Source organism: Apteryx mantelli, unplaced genomic scaffold (genome assembly GCF_036417845.1).
Source record: "Apteryx mantelli isolate bAptMan1 unplaced genomic scaffold, bAptMan1.hap1 HAP1_SCAFFOLD_327, whole genome shotgun sequence".
Lineage (NCBI taxonomy): Eukaryota > Metazoa > Chordata > Aves > Apterygiformes > Apterygidae > Apteryx > Apteryx mantelli.
Genome location: NW_027118679.1, coordinates 1 through 21,396, shown reverse-complemented (window position 1 = coordinate 21,396; position 21,396 = coordinate 1). Strand labels below are relative to the sequence as shown.

Below are 21,396 nucleotides of genomic sequence, written 5' to 3'. Positions count from 1 at the left end.
GACCTTTAATCATTATTTAAGGGACAGGAATTTACAGTGGGAGCCCTTCAGCCCTTCCCAGTGCTTTCAGGCAGGCAGGGTTCTTGTTGCCTAGGTAAGAGTTAAGTAAACACCAAAGTGTTGCCAGTAAGAAAAAGTATAGGACTAGAAATAAGGAAAAGATTGAAAATTAAAGTTTAGTTTTTTGTTTTTTGTTTTTTTAACCAAAATTCTCAACAGAGATTTTAGAGTTTGAGGGTGGGCTCATTTCCCAGGAGAAACACTGAAGAAAATCTACTTTTTAAACGGGAAGCTAGAAGGTCTGCTGGATGTTTCCACATTTATTGAAACATGGAAGAAAAATTAGTTTCAAAGCTACAGAGCTTTTTGCCAAAAAAGAAAAGGTCTTTCAGCTAGCCCTGGTCTTAACTGGTAGTTATTGTACACGGCGAGTGCTAGCGTACGTGAAGGGAGTTCCTGATCTTGGCCAGGTTGTCTAAGGCAGTTGTCCCTGCAGACGGGGAAACCAGGCGGCTGTGGCTGACCCCGTGCGCTAGTCTGCTGCAGGGGGCTGAGGACAGGTCAGACAAGGCAGCTTCTTGGCCATGGCAGTGCTCTGACAATCAGAGCTGGATGTGTGGTCTGGAGGGAGAAGGAGAGTACAGCACGGACTCCTTTCAGGTACTACGGCTGATTTTACTATGACTAAATTTACCCATTAGGAGGAAAAAAATGTAATGCTGAAATGACTTACTTTTGCAAATGACAGAATTTTTTTTCAGATTGCCAAGAAGATGACTTTTTCTAAGGGAATATATTTCCTGGCTCATGTTTACTCGGATTTCTCCCTCAAGGATAGGAGGGAGCGCGTTTATGCAGGTTAGTTCATACAAGTCAACAGCTGTTAGACCAGTCTTTTCTCCCCAGAGATTTGAAGTGCGAATTATAAAAACTGGAAAAAAAATATGCAGTCAAGCCCATCTGAGACAAGAACATTTTTATGTATAAAATTTTCTTTATATATATGGTCAGGATAATAGTAATATTTCAGATTCTCTAACCTAACCAAACCAATAAGCAAATACCTTTTTTAATGATCATGACAAGGTTTATTTTGTTGTTATTCCCTTATTGTTCAAAACTTTTTTATTATTTATTGTTTAGTCATCACAGGGGCACTGTAAGACTTAGACCCTTGAATTACTTTGATAATTGTTATTTGGTAAAATGCATCTAAAAGAGTATTTTCATGAAGCAAAAAAACTAATGACTTGCTGTGTTCTCAGCTGCTTTAGTTCAAGGTGTAGGATTTTGTGTGTGAGTGGATATGAGTATGTGCATATGTGCTCTGGGAATTGCCAAGCTCTCAGTTAAATCTGCTGCATCATTAAGTTTTGTGTTTTAAATTCAGCATTTCAGCCGTTGTTGTTCTGAACAAGAATCATTATATGCTTTCAAACAGCATAAAGGCCAGTGCTTTTTAGGGCCTGAAAAACCTGCCTTTGAAGTTGTGACTTGGCATGTTCATGTGTTCTTCCCATTTGTGGATGGATGAGGGAGGAAGACTGCATGCTTGTTCCAACTCCAGAGCAAAGAGTATATACTGCCTCTTAGACAGTGGAAAATAACACTGCACCAAAGGTAACTGAAGGTAAAATATAAAAGAATTGAGGCAGAGAGCACCTGATTTGTTTGAGATTGTGCTTCGTCCAGAGGCATGTGGTTTAATTGTGGTGGTGTAGGTCACTGAACATTCATGCACTTGCATTAAACAGTTACTGGAAAGTGTAGATTATAGACCCTCATTGACAGGCATTGAATTTCCAGGGGTCTCAAGTATGCTGTTCAGAGGAAACATTTTGTGATTAATGATCATCAAAATGGATAGAAAGTTTAATGACATATCAGACACTAAACCGCATCTTTGTGTCTTCCCCAAATATAGATACTTTCCAAAATACTGGAGGCATTCTGATAAGTAGAGTGTAAAAGTAAATAACAGTTAAACTTCACTTTGTATCTGAAATAAACCCATCTATGTGGATACCATTTTCAGATAGAGGGAGGTAATGTTTTGGGTTTTGAATTACCAAAAATCAGGTTGAGACTGATTTGTCTTGAGGCATCCTGCTGGCATTTTTGTTATGGAAACTTGTTGCACAGAAAGGAGTTGCACTGTGACTTGCATTGAGGCACTGAACTATTAAAAATTACTTATGCTGCAGAGAAAGTAAGTCTTGTGTTTCTCGTATCATCTTAAAGCTTCCCAACAAAGGTGCTGTTTTGTAAGTATTGTTTTGTTTTTGGTTGAAAAATATGATAGCAGATCTTTAACTCTTCTGGTGAATTTGTTTGTGTCTTACCTTGAGAGTTACCAATTATGTTTTAGCAGGTGTTTTAACTAACAATATTAAATTTGTTTCTGCTGGTATCAATTATTTCAATCTGAAATCTTCCCCCATCTACTTGTTATGAACCTTGAGAAGAAAGAACTAGTTTAGACTGGAACAAGCATCATTTTCAGATGTAAGCCCAGCAGGATTTTGAATGTCGAACTATACTGAGGAGTGCTGCTTGGTGGTGGTGGTTGTCTGTTGTTTTTTAAATTCTGTCACATTTTTAACAGAAATGTGCAAGTAATGTGCAGTTAGGCCTCCTTCGGGGTGCCAATCTCCGAATACTTTAGTGAAATGAAATTCTCAGAGCACTGTGAAAAAAATGTAGGCAATGTTATGAAAACATGGATCATTTGTTTGCCAGGGTCTACTGTTTCTAGGAATAGAACATGCATTGACTTCTTATCCTGAGTAGCCACCAGATTAATTTCAGCTTTTGGTCTTAATTTTTGACATTTGCTAACCTTTAAATGCTTTACACTGCAGCTGTATTAATGTCAGTGTAGCTTTCGTGTGTGTTAGGTGCCTAACATTTTTAATGGTATTCAGTTATTAGTGTTTGGAAAGATTTCTATGCTTATAAACACATCTATCACATTTTATCTGATTGTTTTGAAGAATCCACAAATGACCATGAGTTTGATGGCAGTTTTTCCATGTTCTGTAAGCATTTCTCAGGCCCAGCTGCTGCTGAAGAGGTTCACTCAAGAATTTTCAGCAATGGGGACATGAAGTTGGACATCTGAACTCTACAAAGTACTAAGCACCTACAAAAGATAAGCCATTTATTTCCTTATATAAAGGTAGGGACGCATGATTATGCAAGCTGTTTTCAGCTGAAATGTAAGTGTCTCACAGGAGTCTGAGACATTGAGAAAAATTATCTAGAACTCCTGATTTCCATTTATAATGTCTGACTCCTGTGGTATTGCCTCCTGTCTTCTCTAACAATTGAATCCAGACAGATGTGTTAAAAGTGGCCTGAATAATAGATTCAGCATCTTAGTTTGCATTCAAACAGTCCCTTTATGGTTGAATGTAGGCTTGCAAGGAATTTTGCTGTGGGCCTAGAAATACACCAGCAAAGCCTTATTAATCGTTCCAGGAATGACTTCCATAATCCACAGCAGTGTCTTAAGAAAAATCGTATTTTATCTTGCACCCCTGAAACCTGGTCATGCTTGGATGGAGCATGCTGGAGAGGGCATGACAGTCCTCTCAGTCTTCTGCCAGATGCTGTGTCTGCAATATTTGAACCTATCCAGGCATTCATGACCCCATGAGTATTGCTTTGGAGGTCCTTGTCAGACTTTCTGACAGCAGCTCGCTGTAAGTTTATGTCTGACTTTGAATCACAGAGAGGGGAGTGTGTATAGAAGGAAATAAACTCAAGGGAAAGCTGAGTTTGGGAGGGAAAAGGGGGGATGAGGATGAAATATTTGAATATCTGTAGGAAATGGAAAGAATAGAAGCTTTCTGGAAGTTCTGCAGTGCCTGTTGGCGATCTAATTGGAGCTTTGATAAGAGTGAACATGAATCTCAAACATGCTGTGCAGTTTGCAGAATTTTGGCCAGGATCTTCACTTTCATAAACATCATGGTTTATTAAAGTTTTGGCCCAACAGTCTCCGACAGGATTTATTCCTGTTCTCACTGCTGCAGCTTTCACGTTAACACCCTGGGATCATTTATTCCTGCTTTGTGCTGGTAATGCTGAGAGGGGCATAGAGGGTTTCTATGCCCTTGGTACCTCCTGACTCCAAGAGAAAAGCTTGAATACTACTATATTACAAAAAGCAGGTTGGAAAAGCAGCCTCTAATAACTGAGTCCCCATTTTCTATGTGGGGGAAGGATTAGATGTTTGATTTAAAAGATGCTGTTCTATTTTATTTTTTTTTAAGCCTTATTGCTGACCTCACTTCAGCAAATTCTCTGTGAACCGTGTAGAGTTTGTAGTTTAGTCATCATCTGTCATTCTTGGACTTTTTTCTTTTAAAATGCCAATTCTTGCAAAGATAGAATTTCACTAATGAAGTACATGTCTTGTGATTCTGATGTATAAAAAAGCTTGCCTGCAAGCTTGGTCTCTCTCTTCTCTGCATGCAAATTAAATGCCTTTTTATTCTAAGAAATGGAAGAACTCTTTAAAAATCAAATATGACTGGGGAAAGACTGCACGCAGCTACTGATTATTTTTATGATGTCTGCTGCTAACTGCATTGCATTCAGTTCTGAAACTAAATGAGTCATGAATGCTGTATATCAGTGGGAGACCATCTATTTGAGTTGCATATGACAATCTGTATTAATGTTGATGGGTTTGGGTGATGTACACAAAAAGAGACCATTTCACAGTGTGCATAAGGTTATGATACATAGTAGTTAAAAGGACTGGGAGTATGCATGCTTTTTACTTCCCAGCCCACCTGTTGACATATCATGTGACCATAAGATAGCATTAATTTTTATGTGTAATCATAGTTATTTCTCAGAGTAATCGTTAGCATTCCAGCTCCTTGAATGAGAACTATCACACAAGCACTGTGATTTTTTTTGTACGCAAACCTATTCATGAAGCATTCATTTTGCAGAAGTTTACTTAGAGCTTTACTTAAAGCTTGTGTTTCCATACTAGATTTTTCTCCCCCAGTTGTTTTTCTCAAGGTACCTATTATAAAAGGGTTTTAAAAAAACTCAAGAAAATGAAGCTCAGATGGTGGTCATTGTGGCAAATGAAGAGGAACACTTAAGTAAATTGAGATGGATTTTCTTTCTCTTTTCTGACATGGATAGATATGACTCATATTAACCCAAATGTGAGCATAGATGGCCTGTGCAGAGTTGGAATGGAAGGCCTGGAGTATAACCTAATGTGTAAAGAAGACTGAAGTCAAGGAAAATCCCTTTGTATTTGGAGTACTAGCCAGGGCAGTATGAAAGGGCTAGGGAGAATTTTTTTTTTGCACAGAACAAAGAACAGGTTTTTTTAAGGATAGACACAGAGTGAGGAGGACTGGAGGAAAAATCAGCTTTCATAAACCATGGTAGTGTGTTTCTGATTTCTCCCCTTCCCACTCCACTTCGTATGTGGTTCTTATGATGTCTGCAGTGCATTCGTAGCTGTGAGTGCAATAACAGGTAGAGATAACTGAGCTGAAAGGAAAGTAGGTACAACAGTACTGGTGCTGACAGAGGTTGATACACCTTGTTCTTTGAGTGGATTTTGCAGCTGATCTTGCAAAAGTCCTGATACCTGATCTAGTTAGTTTTAAATTGCAGTTATTGGCATAGCATAGAGACTGCACTATAGAGAGAATCTATTTAGTGAAGGATAGTCAGTAGCCCCTGGTTTAAATCTCAATATTTCTCTTCAGTGCAGTATTCCAATAATCTACAAATGGGAAGCTGTTGACAACAGGTTGAGAATAATAGAGGAGATTTGAGAATAATAAAGGACATTGTTAAATTTTTTGGAAAACTGAAACCTTTACAGTTGCCATCTTGAATCTTGCAGACAAACAGAAAAGCATGCTTGAATGCTGTTTTATTGTATGTCTGTGCAGACTGCTGCCATGTAGTGAATACTTCAAAAGCTGCTGCTGGCAAAACTCTTGTTAAGTGAAATAAATTCCTTTAATGAAAAACTAATCTGTGTCCAGTAGCCACAGAGCTGATCTGCTTTTGGAGACTTAAATCCTTGTGCTTGCTTTGTGTGTTCAGTTAGTGTAAAGTAGGAGATGATAGAACTCAGACAATACTGTTGCACAGATGTGTCCTGAAAAGCAATTTCAGCAGCATTCTTCTGCAAGTTTCAAGTTCTTTTGCAATAGGACTGGAGAGAGGACTGCAGTACCTATTTCATTAGAATCCAGATGAGTTGCTTTTTTTGCTTTCTTCCATTAGTTTTTTCCATTAGCTTGTGAATAGTAGGAGAAATCTGGGTGTGAGAGAGTCTGCGTGACTGTTGCTTGATGGTGAAAGGGTCAGTGCCAGCAAACATGTTTCTGTGCTCTACTTCTTGAGGTTCTCACTGCCAAAAAGAATGGGTGGTGCATGTATTTGATATCCATCAGCCAACATCATTTGATTTTTTTTTTTTTTTTTCCTTCTCTGTCTTTCTGTCCTTCCTGCCCCAAGCTGCTGAACAGCAGCAAGAGCACAGAGCAAAGATACTTTCTCCCTGGGAAGTACTCCATTAGTACATGCAAATGAATGCAGCTCAAGAAGCCTGCTTGGCACTGAAAGAGAAGTGCACAAGGATTTCTAGCTGGAATAATACAGATCCTTTTGCAAAAGGAGTACAACTGGTGAGAAGGGAGGATGACAATTTTGGGCCTGTATAAAATGAGGTGAGGTCAAGCCATTGATATACCCCAGGGTAACTGAGTGTGAATGCAGTTCTTTTTTGTAGTATTGTTCATTGTTGGCAAAGCGCAACGTCACACCAGTCATCCAAAACTTTGGTTCTTCCTATTGTGGTTTATTTTAACACTGCAATGCTTCTTTAAGGTGAGAAATGTACCTTTATCTCATACTGCCATTTGGGGAGGAGAGAGCCATAGAAACCTGTGTTCATTGGCATTCCTGCTTCATCCTCTGTTTGGACTAGCTTCCCTGAAGGAGAACTAGCTTGTCCCTCTTGGGAGGAAGGTCTGTCATGATGAGTACCATCCTTTTTCCTCGCTCAGATGCAGGAGTGCTAACCCCATTCTCTCCCTAAATTTGCACTGTGCCTGATATCCTTGTGTTGAATGACACTGTGCTTCTGTCTCATTCTTAAGTTAATTGAAAGGGATTGTTTCTCTGTGTGTGTTGCCTATGCGCTAATAACAAATCATAATCACTATACAGGCACTTGCAGTGTTTTTTATCTCTACAGTGCTCACAGTGCTTCCTCAGCCTATAGAAGAGTTATGTCTCCAGAAACACAGATGCTTGCTGTATATATGTGTATAGAGCAACAGTTTTTCTAATGCTCTCCAAATCTGCTTGAAAATAACTGTCTGTGCTTGATTTTGATATGACTTTTTGCTCATATTAGCTCTTCACAATTAGTTTTTTCTTTCCCCATTTTGTCACTGCTTGTCTAGTGTTCTTTTGATTTGATTACAATAAACGGGGTTTTGCATTAGTTTGCCTGGCTTTTGTTCTGACTAGCCATGAAAAGTTAATGGGGCCCACATTTCTCTGGTTAGTTGTTATTTTATTAGCTCGGAGTCTCCTGCTCGGTGGCTGAAAGCACAAGAAATGTGTAGAAGCTACAGAAGTGCAGATCTGTGGATTGGGAGCCCAGATGAAATGGTATTTCATGGAGCTGGTGTGGGAGGGCAATAGAACTATGAATGAAGAATTTTTTTTAAAGTTTCACATATTTATTTTCCACTGTCTGCCCTGCAGTTTTGTCAAATATAGCCTTATAATACTAATAATTTGGAAAAAAATATTATTATATTCCAACCTATTTTGTGCTGCCTTGATGCTGACAAAATTGGCTGTTTTTTGATTCCAAGTGAACTTTTCTGGATTGGATTGAATAGCAGACAGACAGAAAACATATGAGTTTAGTCAAATGGAAAGTCAGCAGATAAAGAACTCAGATGGTATAGCTATAATTACCTAGTAAATGTTTTGAAGACCAGACCCCAGATGTAAATGAGTGTAAAGAACATCTGTTAAGACTGGTAGAGCTGTACCAGTTTATGCTGCTTAGGATCTGGTCCTTGATGTGAGATTCTGGATTGCAGATGGACTGGTTTGGAATATAAAATATGAATAGTGCCAAAGTTCCAGCAGTCTGTCATCCTGGGCAAAGAAGCACTGACATTTCCAGAAATAAGAAAAAATGAAATTATTTCATGACATTTCTCTTCATTTTTTTAAGTAAGAACTTTGTTTCAGAATCAGAATGCAGTAGGTACAGTGAGCAGATCTGTAAATTGCTGTGATAATGATTGATGAGGGATCATGCCCAGTGGGACCTGAATGGGTTCATGTTGTTGTGTGTGGAGAAATCATTTCTTCTGAAAGTGGTAGAAGTTGTTTTAGTTATTTTTGAAGATTGTCTGAGCTCCTAGGTAATACATTTGTGAGCTAAAGGGTTGAGTTTGGAGCTGAGAAATACATAATTTCAGCTTATTGAATGAGATTTGGGGCAAATTACCTGATTTGTTTTGCCCTCATTTTCCTCTAGAGAACTATTGCAGTACTTGCCTGCCTTTCTACAGAGGTCTGGAATGAGAATTTTTTTTGTGTATATGGGCTTTGTAATGAAAAAAAGACATTACGATTAATGTGGTCTGTAGCTGAATGTTCTGGCATTGGTATTTTATTTAAGAATAGTAATGAAAAGAAACACTGCCTTTTCTTTAAGGAAACTGAGGAATTTGATTCTTGCTATTGATTGCAAAACTTGATTCTGACAGCTTTTCCTATACTCATGCAAGTTCACCGCTAAGCAGAAAGTCAACATAAGAGCACAGACTATTTGAGTCTATTCACAACGTATATTGAGGATGTGAGTGATATTTGTATTTGTCCTTTTCAGGGACTGAATTTCACCCTTGAAAACAGATCTAGCTTTAGGTGAATAGAAAGCCTCCCTAGGCTGCTAAGAGGATTAATGTTGAAGAGCTTGGTGCTCTTCTGTCACAGTGGGAGCTCTCACATGGGAACAGTTCAGGGATGCAAGTTATTCCATATCCCGTAACTTGTATTTTACTTTTGGGTCATCCATGACTGGAGAGAGAACTGGAAGATGTGGTGGTATCAAAGCATCATCCAGGAGCATTGCAAAATTACCTTTTGAGGATAAGTAGAGTTGGCTCTGTAAGAAACTGAATGCAAGATTCAGAAGGGTGTTTGGAAGGAAGGGTTTTGGGACAGGGTACCCCAAGTTCATGGAGAATAGTAATACTCAGACAGGTCCTCTGCACCTGTAAGAGTGTAGCTCCATTGGTGTCATTTAGAGCTATGTCCCTTTCCACAGATTTACAAAAATACAGTAAGAAAAAGAGGTATTTTAATTTTAGCTCTCCAAAAAAAAGCACACAGTGTTGTTTCTTGTCACTCCAAGTGAAGAATACAGTAGTAACATTAGGACAGCTTCAGTTTTGGCATTAATTTGTGTGTCAAAAGTACGTTTGTGTGAAAGGATTAACTTCATCTCTTTCATTTCTTCACAGAGAATAACATGATCATGGATACTGGCAGTTCATTTCCCCTGTACCAGAGAATGCTGCCTCTTTGGCAAAACGGCTACTGTGTCTGTACGGTGTCTTCTAAAATGTTCTGCAGGCCTGTTTGCAAGGTATTGGAAATACCTTTGTCTCATCTCAGTGGTAGACTTGCTGTGTTTTTAGTATGAAGGAAACCATACTAGTTCTTATCATAGAAAATTTATTCAGGAGGCCATGCTGCCATGATTTGTGATTGTGTGATTTAAACAGGTTACAGAGATAATATATTCTATGCAAATACTAGTTATTCTGGGAATGCATGTTTGTTCACTGAACTGTAATGTTCTCTGACCGCTGAGGGAAAGCCATAATACAGACAAATATTATGATGGATTGCTTAGTGAGTTCAAGCCTCTCTATTTCAAAAACTGTTGCCTCCATGATGATGCAGCTTTGTTCTGATAAAAGTTACAAATTCAGGTACAGTTCGGAACTAGCTGAAGCTCCAGCTGATGGTTTTGTTTAGCTTTTTTGTGTATTTTATCTGTCTCATGACTTAAATGGATGCACATTTTAAAGCGCTTGTGTGGACAAAAGCAGAATTTCTACATCCACATTTTAAGACTTCTGCTTGCTTTTATGTATCTTCTTTCTTGAAGTTCTGTATGAATTTTCAGGATTATCTGCAGTCATTGTGGAGGTCTTGTCATCTTATTTGTTTTGTATTTCATTTCTTACATTGATTTACCACAAGAAAGCAAATAATGTTAATTATCCTAATGAAAAGGGTGATATAAACTGTGTATTAAAGGTGTGTTTTCTGTAAGAATTTGTTATATTTGATTACAGAAGAAATTGGCATATAGATAGCGGCACAAATTTAAACTGTACTCATGAAAGCGTCCAATGTCGACTTATGAGTTAATACAATAGTAGAGTAGCATTTCCGATTTGAATGTAGATGAACAGGATTCAGTATGAATGTTTCTTTTTCTTTTAGATTGATTCATATAAAGGCTTGACCTCAGATTGTTGCTATTATGTTTATTATAGAATGTAGTATGAGAGCATTTGTGGATTTTTTTTTATTGTTGTTGTTTTGGGTAGTTATAATTCCATAGCTTTTTTTTTTTTAATACAAGCTGTTTTGAAAAGAAGAAAGAGGATATTTATACTGCAATACCTCCCTGTTCCACAAGAGACTGATTTAAAGGAAACTCTCTGTGCTTTTCTGATTGTACAACAATGATGGTGAGGGGGATGGATTATTTGCTTTAGTAATATTTACCTACACTAATTTATTTGAACAGACTTTTGTATATTAAGAGATATCAGAGTGGATGTGTTCAGCTCAAGCAAAATGGGGGACTTCTGGCAACTGCTTGTCCCACATGCCAGCAGTAGGTCTGTGAGGGACGAGCAGATACTAATAAAATGAGCAGCAGTTCTGGCTGGATCCAGGCAGGTTCTTATATGATGCCTAATTCTATACTGTCTGCCTGCTTGAATATGCATTTTGCCTGAGGAATATTTGGGCAGATTCCAGAGATAGCAAACTATGGGCTAGATAAATTGGCATAAATTGGTTTAGCTCATCGAGGTCAGAAGAGCTGTGTCAATTATAGCAGCAGAGTATCTCTCTTCCTCCCTTCTCAGTGCCTCTTTTGATTATGGATTGCTGTGCAAGAACAGGTTTGGAAAAATGGACTGATAAGCAGCTTTTAATGCATTCTGAATTAGTTTTGAAAGATGTTTTTTGCCATTTTATCCTATTCACCCACTAACTGAAATTGAGCTGCTGTTTTGTTTGCTGTACTGCTTTGTGTTAGATGGTTTGCCGCTCAAAGTAGAAACTACTGGAATAAATAAAACAGTTGTATGAAATGCTGCAATCACTACAGAAATAGCTAGTTGGCTTGAGTAAAATACTTCTCATGGGCATTCTGCTGGAAAAGCACTACATACATTTTCAATCTGAAAGGACTCTAGATCAATCCTGCTGTTAAAGCTTTTGATATTCAGACTGCAAAACAATTTGCAAATAAATAAGGATCTAAAAAATAATACTGTGCAGTGTGGAAGGTGCCTGAAGCTTTCTTGCTTACTGGTTACCTTTCTCCTTATGATTTGTGTCAAGATGTAGGTGGATGGGAACTAGACTTCAGCTAAGACATAGTATTTTTCTCTCTTACACAAAATGGTCCTGAATGCACTGGGTACATAAGCCAAATGGAAATACTATTTTTTTAGTTTGTGATGTTAATTAAACTTGGGTGTTCCAAGCTCCTGTGCTGACGGTAACGGATCTCTCTCTGCCTTTCCCCTAGGCTGCTGAGCCCTCTGTGTGCAGGAGATTTGTCCTGCCCTCCAAGCCTCCCTGCCTTGCCTACTAGGTCCTCGGAGACCCTCCTTCATGTGGCCTCATGGACAGAAGTAGCTCTGAGCTCTTCCTGATTAGCTGTATCCTGACGGTGTGCCCTCAATCCTTCCTTCCCTTAGAAATGAAGTAGCTTTGAGTTCCTCTCAAGAAAAGACGATATCCACCCGAGTGCTTACGTGCAACATGAAGTTGGGAGCTCAGATTTACAAGGCTATATCTGGTAAACATGTTATAACTGCATTTTGGCTTGTACAGAAAGATCATGTGTGCTGCTCCCCCCCCCCCAGACCTGTAAAATCATTTCAGTCCGGTAATGTAGAACTTAGGGATTATGCAAGAGTTTGCCTGTATGTGCATGGTGTTAGAAAATTGATTTGTTTTATTTTAAGACTATTTAACTGAAATCCAAAAGCACCTGGTTGCTCATCCTCTGTTCTTGACCCTTTCTTTTGTACTTGGTTCTTAGCTGTGAGGTGTATGCATCTGTAGACTACATTCCTGGGCAATATGGATATGAATGTAAGAATATGTGGCAAGGCTGCAGTGATAACCAGCCTTGTAACAGGTTGGCTCAGCTCCATGATGAAAAAGCCAAGTGTTTGCTACCCTTCAGTGTTTTTGGCTGCCAAAGGAGTAAGTACTAAGATAGGTTACTACAAAACAGTCAGTATTAGACCACATTTTATGATGAACTAATATGCATGATCAGTCAAAACCAGACAACAGAAAAATTAGCTTGCTTAGTTCCAGGGTCAGGAAATTACTAACTGAAAGGCTAGAATGCAAGCATACTTTGGTATGGGCACATAAGTAAATTACTCAGGGGACTGCAAATCGCTGAACTTTAGTATTTGACTGTATATATGCTGGAAGCCCACTCCAGCTGTGGATAAAAATTTGCCAGTTCAGACTTCCTTTATGGCCTTACTCTGCAACAGAGATGGTCTCATTTTTTTCCCTGGAGCCAACTGCAGTGGCTCATCTGGACTGGATTATTCATCTATACCTTTCACTGATGTTTTTTGTTTCCCATTTGTCCTAGTCTAAATGAGGACAATTGTCAGGGAGTCTGAAAAGTGACCTCTTTATGAAAGAGCCTACCTTGATGTCATGAGATATTGCTGTTATCCCATAATCCATGGAGGAGGTAGGACAACAGGGCATGAGTCCCATCCTATGGTGCTGATTCATTCTTAGCTTCTATACAAAAACTGCTAGGTTTCCATCTGGTAGCCTATATACAGATGGTATGATTTCAGTTTTTTGTCCTGGATGTTCCCTCCCATTTGATGCACTTCACTTTTCTAAAAGGTGGTCACCTCTAACCTCTAGTCCTCGGGGAATGGGAAGAGAAGGGTCACCACTCCACAGGTATCATGCACATGCTATGTTTTATAGCCAGATTTGCTGCTGTTCTTTATCATGAATATTGGAGTTACTGAAGCACGCTTTTCCCGACTTGCAGATTCTTGCTTTTGGATATAGAGTTGAGTGACTGCCTCATCAAAAAACACATCCCTATGCTTTTTCTGTGATTATTTTCCCAATAAGATAAAGGTATTAAATTATTTGTATGTTTTCGCTTTCATCCCAAGATCCAGGTGCTATTGCAATGAGCACCGGGTGTGTGCTTTCCAAATGTGAAGGAACAATCCCTATACTAATCTGTGATTTCAAAAGCAAAAACAGGCAGAGAATGAGAGGGGTTCTAGCACACAGACAAAGTAATCTTAGACTTTTGTGGTCTAATTCTGTTAACCCTTTTGTAATGAAACATGCTGAATTCTCTTCCCTTTTCAGTTTCCTCATCGTTTTCTGTCCCTGCTCTCTGTCCCAGGGTTTCTCTGTAAAAGGTAGTAGCTCACAAAGCAAGCAGTAATTTAAAGTAAATATAATGGATTCAGAGCTGAAGAAGTGGAATGTTGTGCTGAATGGCATATGCATAATTACTGTAGACCACATTGCTATATTCCAGAAGCCGTCTGGAAGAACACCTATGTTTTGGATCACTGTTTCTAAAGTTTTGCTTTGAGCAGTGTGCTTTTCCCTGTGCTTGTGTATGGTAGAAACAGAGGTAGCTAGGATTATAGAGTTACATCAGTGTTACAAAGCCCAGAGAGGTCCAAGAAAAATGAACAACATACTAAAAGTTAATTATATCATGCTCTTCAAGCTGTCTGATTTTTCCCTTGCGTTTCTTTACCTTAATGATGCAATTAACTGAACTTTTTCTGAAACTTATTTCATTACAAAGAAGAGACTAATGCTACTGACATTAGGATATGACTACTATGGTAATTGGTGCTGCAGGCATGCAGTTTGCATTCACAAATGTAATTGGGCACGAAGATGTTGATAAATGTTGGTTTTGTGTCTTTTCACCTCTGACTGTGATGTTCACATGCAGCAAAGTAATGCTATTGGGTTTAGGAGCTGTGATGAACTTTTCAATGGGATTCTGTTAAGCAAGGTGTATTATTATGAGTAATTGAGCTTGGGAGACAGTAAGGTTGGCCTTTTACATTTGTGAAGATGGCTCATGAGGTTTTCATAATTGAATATGTTGTATATTGCTTCTTTCCGTGTGAGGGTCAGCAAAAAGCATAAGCTTTCAATGCATCCCACTTATTCTGTGAAGATACAGGAGAAGTAGGACTAGAACATGTCCACTCTTCAGCCCTCTATTCTGTGAATTTTTCTCCATGGAAAAAACTGTGGGTAGCTTTGAAAATAAAGAATGTCATTTTTATAATGGGTAAATGCATGTGATCACTGCTGTGTTTTTCTTGGTCAGTGTGTGCATGTATGTGTGGTGTTTTCTGGGGGGTTTTTGTTGGTTTTTTTGAGTGAAAAATGTTCAGAAAAGCAGGTTGGCATTACTAGAACAGATACTGTTATTAATTCCTAAGAGCTAATGAGAAGTCCTGGAAGGATGCCACTTTCACCTGCAGTCAGTTCAGAGCTGCTCAACATGTTTGGTTAGAGAGCAAGGAAGAACTGGTACAGTTATTAAACTTACTTGCTTCCTCCTGTTAATAGATCTGTTCATCTAATCTCACAAATCTTTGAGCTGGTAACTCAGATGTGTAATGGCTCACACTGAGAATCAGAACATCCCTCTGGCGTAGAGCTTCAGGAACCCTAGAAAAGCTTTGCCAGACATCTTTGGAATGTATTTGATGTGGTTTAATTTTATTTAATCAAAATTAAAAAGGGAAGACATTATTAATAGGGAAGGAAAGACTTATCATCTAAGAGTCTGATTTGCTTTTGCTTCATATCAAACAAAAAAAAAAAATCCACCAGTAAAATCACAACTGGCTTTTCTTCCTGCTCCCTTTTTGTTTTTGGAACAGGTAGCATTGGATGAAGTTATTTCTGTCTGAGTCATCACAGACAGGATCACAAAATATAAATGAGGACGACATATGGTCATGGGTACACAGAAAGAATGCACTCAGCACCTTGAAATGGTTTGTATGTAAAATAATCTTAGTTTTTAGATTTTTAGTTAATAAAAATCTTAGTTTTAGTTGTCCAAGGTTATTTGCAATCCCAAATGATGTGGACACTGTTTTAATAAATGTGGGGTTTTGTTTTGTTTTTTAAGAAACCTTACAAATGTTGGTAATAGGAAATTTCAGATACTGGCATCCTAGTCTGTTCCCTTTTATCTGTGCAAGAAAATATATATGACCTGTTTCACACACTAATGATGGTCTGTCTGTGTTTGTTTTTCCATTAAGAGAATTGATTCGGTGTTCTAGTGTTATAGAAGGTGTGATTGAAAGGGACCTCCTCCAACTGCAGAGCCTGTTCCCTGCTGTCACAGAAACCACATTGCATAATCCTGTCTGTAGATGTAGCAAGTTCTATTTTAAAACTGCTTAGATTGTCATCTTGTGCCTTATTTTGGAATGGTGTTCCAGAATTTCAGTCTTCTGTTAGAAATCATTCTTGAAATTTCTAGCCTGAACTTATTCGTGGCCATTTTTTCCTGTTCCGTGCTTATGCAATGTTGTCTGAAATAGCTGTTTTTCCACCTCATGTATTTATGGAGTGCAGTCATATCTCCTGTCCGGCTTCATTTTTACAAGGTACAAGAGGCAAACTCTTTAAAAAAAATGAATTCTCCAAAAATGAACTTCCTTTTCCCTTAATCACTGTAGTAGCCTGCTGTGCGCTTGTTTTGGTTCTGAATACATCCTTTTTCAACACGAGTAGCCAGATGGTACTGCAGTATAACATTATAGTAAAAACTAATAAAGCAATTACAGATTTATACTGATAAAGCACAACCATTGACTCTTTCTCTCTGGTGTTAGCAATACCTATTGATAATGCTTTACAGCTTTTCTGTTGTCATTATTACATAATGCTTCTCATATTAAAAATCCTCTCAGTTTACCACAGTCTTAGCATGCTGGATGGGTACTGTGATCTGTATGAAAAGGATTAAGAGCGTGTCTGCATCTTGGTCCAGAGTGCTGTACAGAGGTGCCTTAGCAAGGGTGAACTCCAGGTGGTGCTTACATGGAGCAGAGTGCATGTCACCATGTTGAACTAACTCATTCCTGAAAGCAGGATGGTTACTTTGATGTGTTGCTGTACCCAGGCTAATTAACGTTATTCACATTGCTTATCAGCTCAAGTGCGATCCAATACAGAGCAGCTGAATGACGCAGTTCTGTAGAGCTAGTATGGGGTCTAGGAGCTGCATGGATCTCTGAACAGCATTTCCATTGCATGTTTAGATATGTCCCAAGTTCTCTATTCTGTCCTTGAATTCTAGTAACCTCATTGTTTGTTGCTAAGGAGTAGCAGTCCTGTACCTTTTATTAATTCTTGACAAACACTCTCATGTTCATCATATTTCCTTCTGGCTCTGTAGCAGACTCGCCTTTTTAACCGTTCCTTTTCCAGTCCTGTTTTATGAGCCTTTCTTACATTGTTGACTTCTCCCTAGCTTACCAACATGTAGGTATTCTATGAAAGAACTGCTCTCCCTAACTTGACATGTTTATTTTATTTTCTGCAATAGAAATCAGAAAGAACAGTGAGGGGCAGAGGCATGTGGAAGTGTCAACTGATGAAAACTGGCATAACCTGCTGTCTGTCAATGATGCATTCCTGAAAAGTGTGACAATTAATGATTTGATAGATAGCAGAGTAATTTTTCCTATAAGAATGCCATAACAGAGAAGGAGGAAAATGTGTGTACTTCATAAGTTTCTGCAACTGAAATGCACAGGGACAGTATGCATGGTGTGGAGGGAGAGAGACTATCTCCCCTTTCTTTGTAAGGGGACTACTGGTAGTTAGAGATTTGCTTTGATTCTCTCTGTGATTGACTGGCCACAATTTCTGCTGAATTAAGTATCTTAGGTAGTCAGCTAGGACCAAGTGTTATGTAGTCATTTCTTTAAAAATTCAGCAAGTGAAGTAACACATGCAGCAGATGATGCACACTTTATCCCTATAAAATAACCTGTAATATGAACTAATTTATTGTAACATAAACAGGTCATCCATGGAACTTTTTTCATCCTTCAGTTCTGGATGTATTCATATGCATTTGGGATTGGGTTGATCTTTTCAAAGCAAATACAGCCTGCTCTCTACCCTGATGGCATGTTAGCAAGAGCAGAATATATAAAGCAGAGAGCCTAGTGCTTTGGCTGTATGTTGTAGAAAAGTGAGTGCTTGTTTTGACAAGAAACTGAATTGGTTATCAGTGGATTCATGCAAAGTGCCACACTTATTATTTTTGAATCCCTTTACCAAGAGCAATATTGTAGGAGGAATATGGAGCTTCAGTTAATCTTCCCATTGATATAGTTTTTGTCTAGTAGTTTTCTGTGTAGATCATGTCCTCTGGAAGAACTTCAGATTCTGAAATCCTGTTCTGTCTTAAATTCTAGTGACCCCTAGCTGAAGATTCCTAACACTTCACTATCACAGGTATGAAAAGCTATTATTCAGCATGTTTTGCAGAGGGGAACTCAGACCCTAAAGAAATCTGGCAGGGATTGGTATGTTCAAAAACTCTCTTTTAACTTGTGCTGCTGGATACTTTGGATTACATTATGAAAAGGATGTCCAAGGTGTTTTCAGAACAAGCCATGTAGCAGTGCATATCAGGAGCCTGTGTGGATGCCATTATCAAGTGCTGTGCCAAAGGTCATGGGAGTGTAAATTGAGTAAATGTCCCCCTTCCCCCACACACTTTTTTTTTTTTTTTTTTTAAGCTGGATCTGTTTGGTAGAAGGAATTTTGGTAGCAGTACTCCACACCTGGAGTTTTGTTCTTTCACCAGTTATTTTCTCAGAACTGGTGTAATTCTTCCAAATTAACAATCTACAAGCAAGGAATGTAGTTTGGCTGTAGCACATCCACATCCTTTTACAAGCCAGTCCTTTCATGAAATTGTACAGCTCCATCTTACTGATTCTTGTACGGATAAGTAGATGATATCCTCCATTATGCTTTATTGAGGAAAAAATGACCATAGATGTACTGTGCCTGGATAGAAAATTTTCTTGACCGTGTGAGCCATGGACAAATCTTGTGAATCAGGTGTGTCTCTGTGCCAATATGAGGGAGAGCTCTGTTTATTTTTATTTTTATTTTATTGTTTTGAAAAAACATACCTGAGCTGCTGTCCTGCTTCAGAGAGAAATAAATCCCTATGCAGAGGGCTGGCTAACAGTGCTGCTGTCAGTTTTATTCTGCTGCTTAAATGAGTGTAGATGAGATCTAAATGGTAAAGTGATTTGGGCTGTCTGTCTACAGATGTGAGTTTTACCTTCGGCAGCTTTGTTAACAGAGAGGTGGAAAGTGCTAGCAGAGCCATTTTCACATGAACTAAACTGGCGTTTATTCTTTATGTCCAGCCAAATAGATATTTGGGGATGTGGATATGGCTTCCAAGTGTATGGATTCAATACCAGAAGCTAATTGAATCTGTGACCTTAAGAAGAGGAGCAATTACATCTCCCTGCTCTTTTAAAAATAACTGCATATCAGAATAGAAGTAACGATGTGTGCATCTGTTGTGAGAGGGATATGAAAAGCTAAATTTCAGAGAAAACAACTTTTAAAGTTAGAAGGAAATGATTAGTCTATTACTTGTTCTTTTCCCTTTTCTTGTTGCCAGGCAAGTATGGCTTGAAATGTTCTCTTGGTCTAAGCTGGCAGTAGTGGAATGGGGCATGTCACTTTAAAGGAAGGAACAATGTCTGAGCTGGACTGCAGTCAGACTTTTGCAGCTGTTCTAGAGGAGCAAATCTCTTGAAGCTCAAATCATCTGCTGAAAAGGTGCACTGTCACAGAGGAGAGTAACTCCTACTGGGAAGGAAGCCTGATACCATCTAAAACAGAAATCATAAGGTTGAAAGGGACAGTAAAAGGTCATCTAGGTCATCTCTCTTGCCCTTGGGTAGGAAGGCAGAATCCACTGTGTAGATATACTTTCTGAGGTCTCGCTAGGAGGACCAGGAAAAGACTGCAACTCTTCGTCCTCTGATGGATAACTGTCAGCAGTTCATGTTGTATGTGTCAAAGCCATTCACAGATGGCTGAAAGATTTTTCTGTGGAATGTTTGGATTAACTGTCTTTGAATGAGGAACATAAGTAGTTGGGCAACCATTCATTATGCATGTTGAGTCACAGTGAGGAGTAACAGCGAGAACAACTTTGAATATTTTTTTTATTAATAGTTTTTCAGATCCTGAAAGATCGATTGCTGCAATGTAAGTGAGTCCATGGTGGGACTGTTGTCTAATTCCACTTATTCTGAAATTTTGAACACTGGAATCTTTTGCACAAGGATAAGGGAAAGGTATGGTGAGACCAGATATTCATGGTCCAGAGGGACAGTCCTCCTCATTCTCCCAGGTTCACACACAGACATATAAACTAATGGGATTTCTTGCAGGATTCATGGTCTTATGGGACCCAGTAGGCACTGCTAGCTGTGATAATACACCAGAGAAAAACAGAAATCAAGGATGATTGACTTGAAGATGGCATCCCAGCAGAAACCGTGTAATTAGAGCTTTCATCAGACAGGCGCAAAATGTTCCAAGGCTGAAAGGTCATGGCTTGGATCTGCAGAGCAGCATCATGATGCATGAGTAAGGCTTGTCATATGTGTTTTGTGTGAAGGGGAGATGATGAGGATGAGGGAGAGTGGGACATGATGTTTCTCTAGACCTCAGTGTGCAAATTGTGCCCCTGCTAATGCATGGGCCATAAGCTTTTAGTCTGCACCAGCATTCAGTATACATGATTTTGTGTATTTGTATTTACACTATGGGTAGGGAGGAAGGGCTAGGAGGGAATGCAGTTCTGGTTCAGGTTCATTAAGAGTCCAGAATAATACTTTGCATTCAGATCGTCAAGAAAAGTAAAATCATGTTTTGAATGGTGTTTTTTGGTTTGGGTTCTCCCTGGCTCCCCGGGGAAGCGTTGTTATGAGAGTCATGCTTGATTTGCAGCAGAATTAAAGGTTTGGGGGCTTTGGGATCCAGTAAGGCATACAGCCAGCTGTTCAGAGTCCTCAGGCTTCTGCTCCAAGTTCCCCCTGACAGTGTGCTCCACTTCCATGACTGGTCCCCTGGGACTCCTCTGCTCAACTGGCATGTGGCCAAGATCAGGAGGGAGTAGCGTGGTTTTCAGAGGTGTTACCCAGCATGTCTGTAAAATGCTGGACTTCATCAGATGTTGGACTTTAACTCACCAGTTCAGCCTATTCCAAAAATTTCCCTTGTCACGGGTATGCTGGAAGTAGAAAATGCAATCTGCAAAAGCAAAGTCAGAATGGATTTCCAAATGTCAGAGGTGAGAAAATAAGTGAGAAAATATTGCCACCAGCTTTGCCATAACAACATTTTCCTTCTCTACTGGCTGCTGGAAGTTGGAGTATTAGAGAGCTTTTCTTTTTCTTAGAAAGTATATTAACCATGGTACTGTCTTAACACTGGGGTTTCTCTTTTGCTCATTTTTCAGGTTAGTTGGAAGAGTAGTTGGAAACACCAATAAAAATTGTAATGCCCTTCACCATGATAAAGTACTTGTTCAAACAGCTAATTACCTTTTAAACCAGAACTTTGTCTTTAAAACAACAGAAGGTAAGTAGTTGGTTAAGCTTTTGTTCTGTGGGGTTCTTTTTTTTTTTTTTAACCGGCCCTGTGTTTCCCATTGACTTTTTCTTTTTACTTCAGTTAAAATGGACAATCAGTGAAGTCAGGGCATAATCCTGGCTTTGTCATGAACACACATTGGCACAAAGTAAAAGAAAGTGCAAAGCAAGGATGGGGTTCTGGATTGTATTGCTATTGCATGAATAAGCTAGAAGCAAGTGATACCATGGATGCACAACTTGCTTTCTCTTTCCCTCAGATGCTTTGAAGATCTGTCATTAACCTGGAGTCTGAGCACCTCACTAGCGTTGGTATATTCAT

At 38.9% G+C, this 21,396-nt stretch overlaps 1 long non-coding RNA gene across 1 annotated transcript; it reads left to right on the top strand.

The window, feature by feature from the left end:
* The first annotated feature begins 9,578 nt into the window (after window positions 1-9,578).
* LOC136996258 (uncharacterized) lies at window positions 9,579-19,912 on the top strand. Its single transcript, XR_010887538.1, has 3 exons — window positions 9,579-9,682; window positions 11,879-12,151; window positions 19,869-19,912. It is a non-coding gene; the product is annotated as an uncharacterized lncRNA (long non-coding RNA).
* Window positions 19,913-21,396: the final 1,484 nt, after the last annotated feature.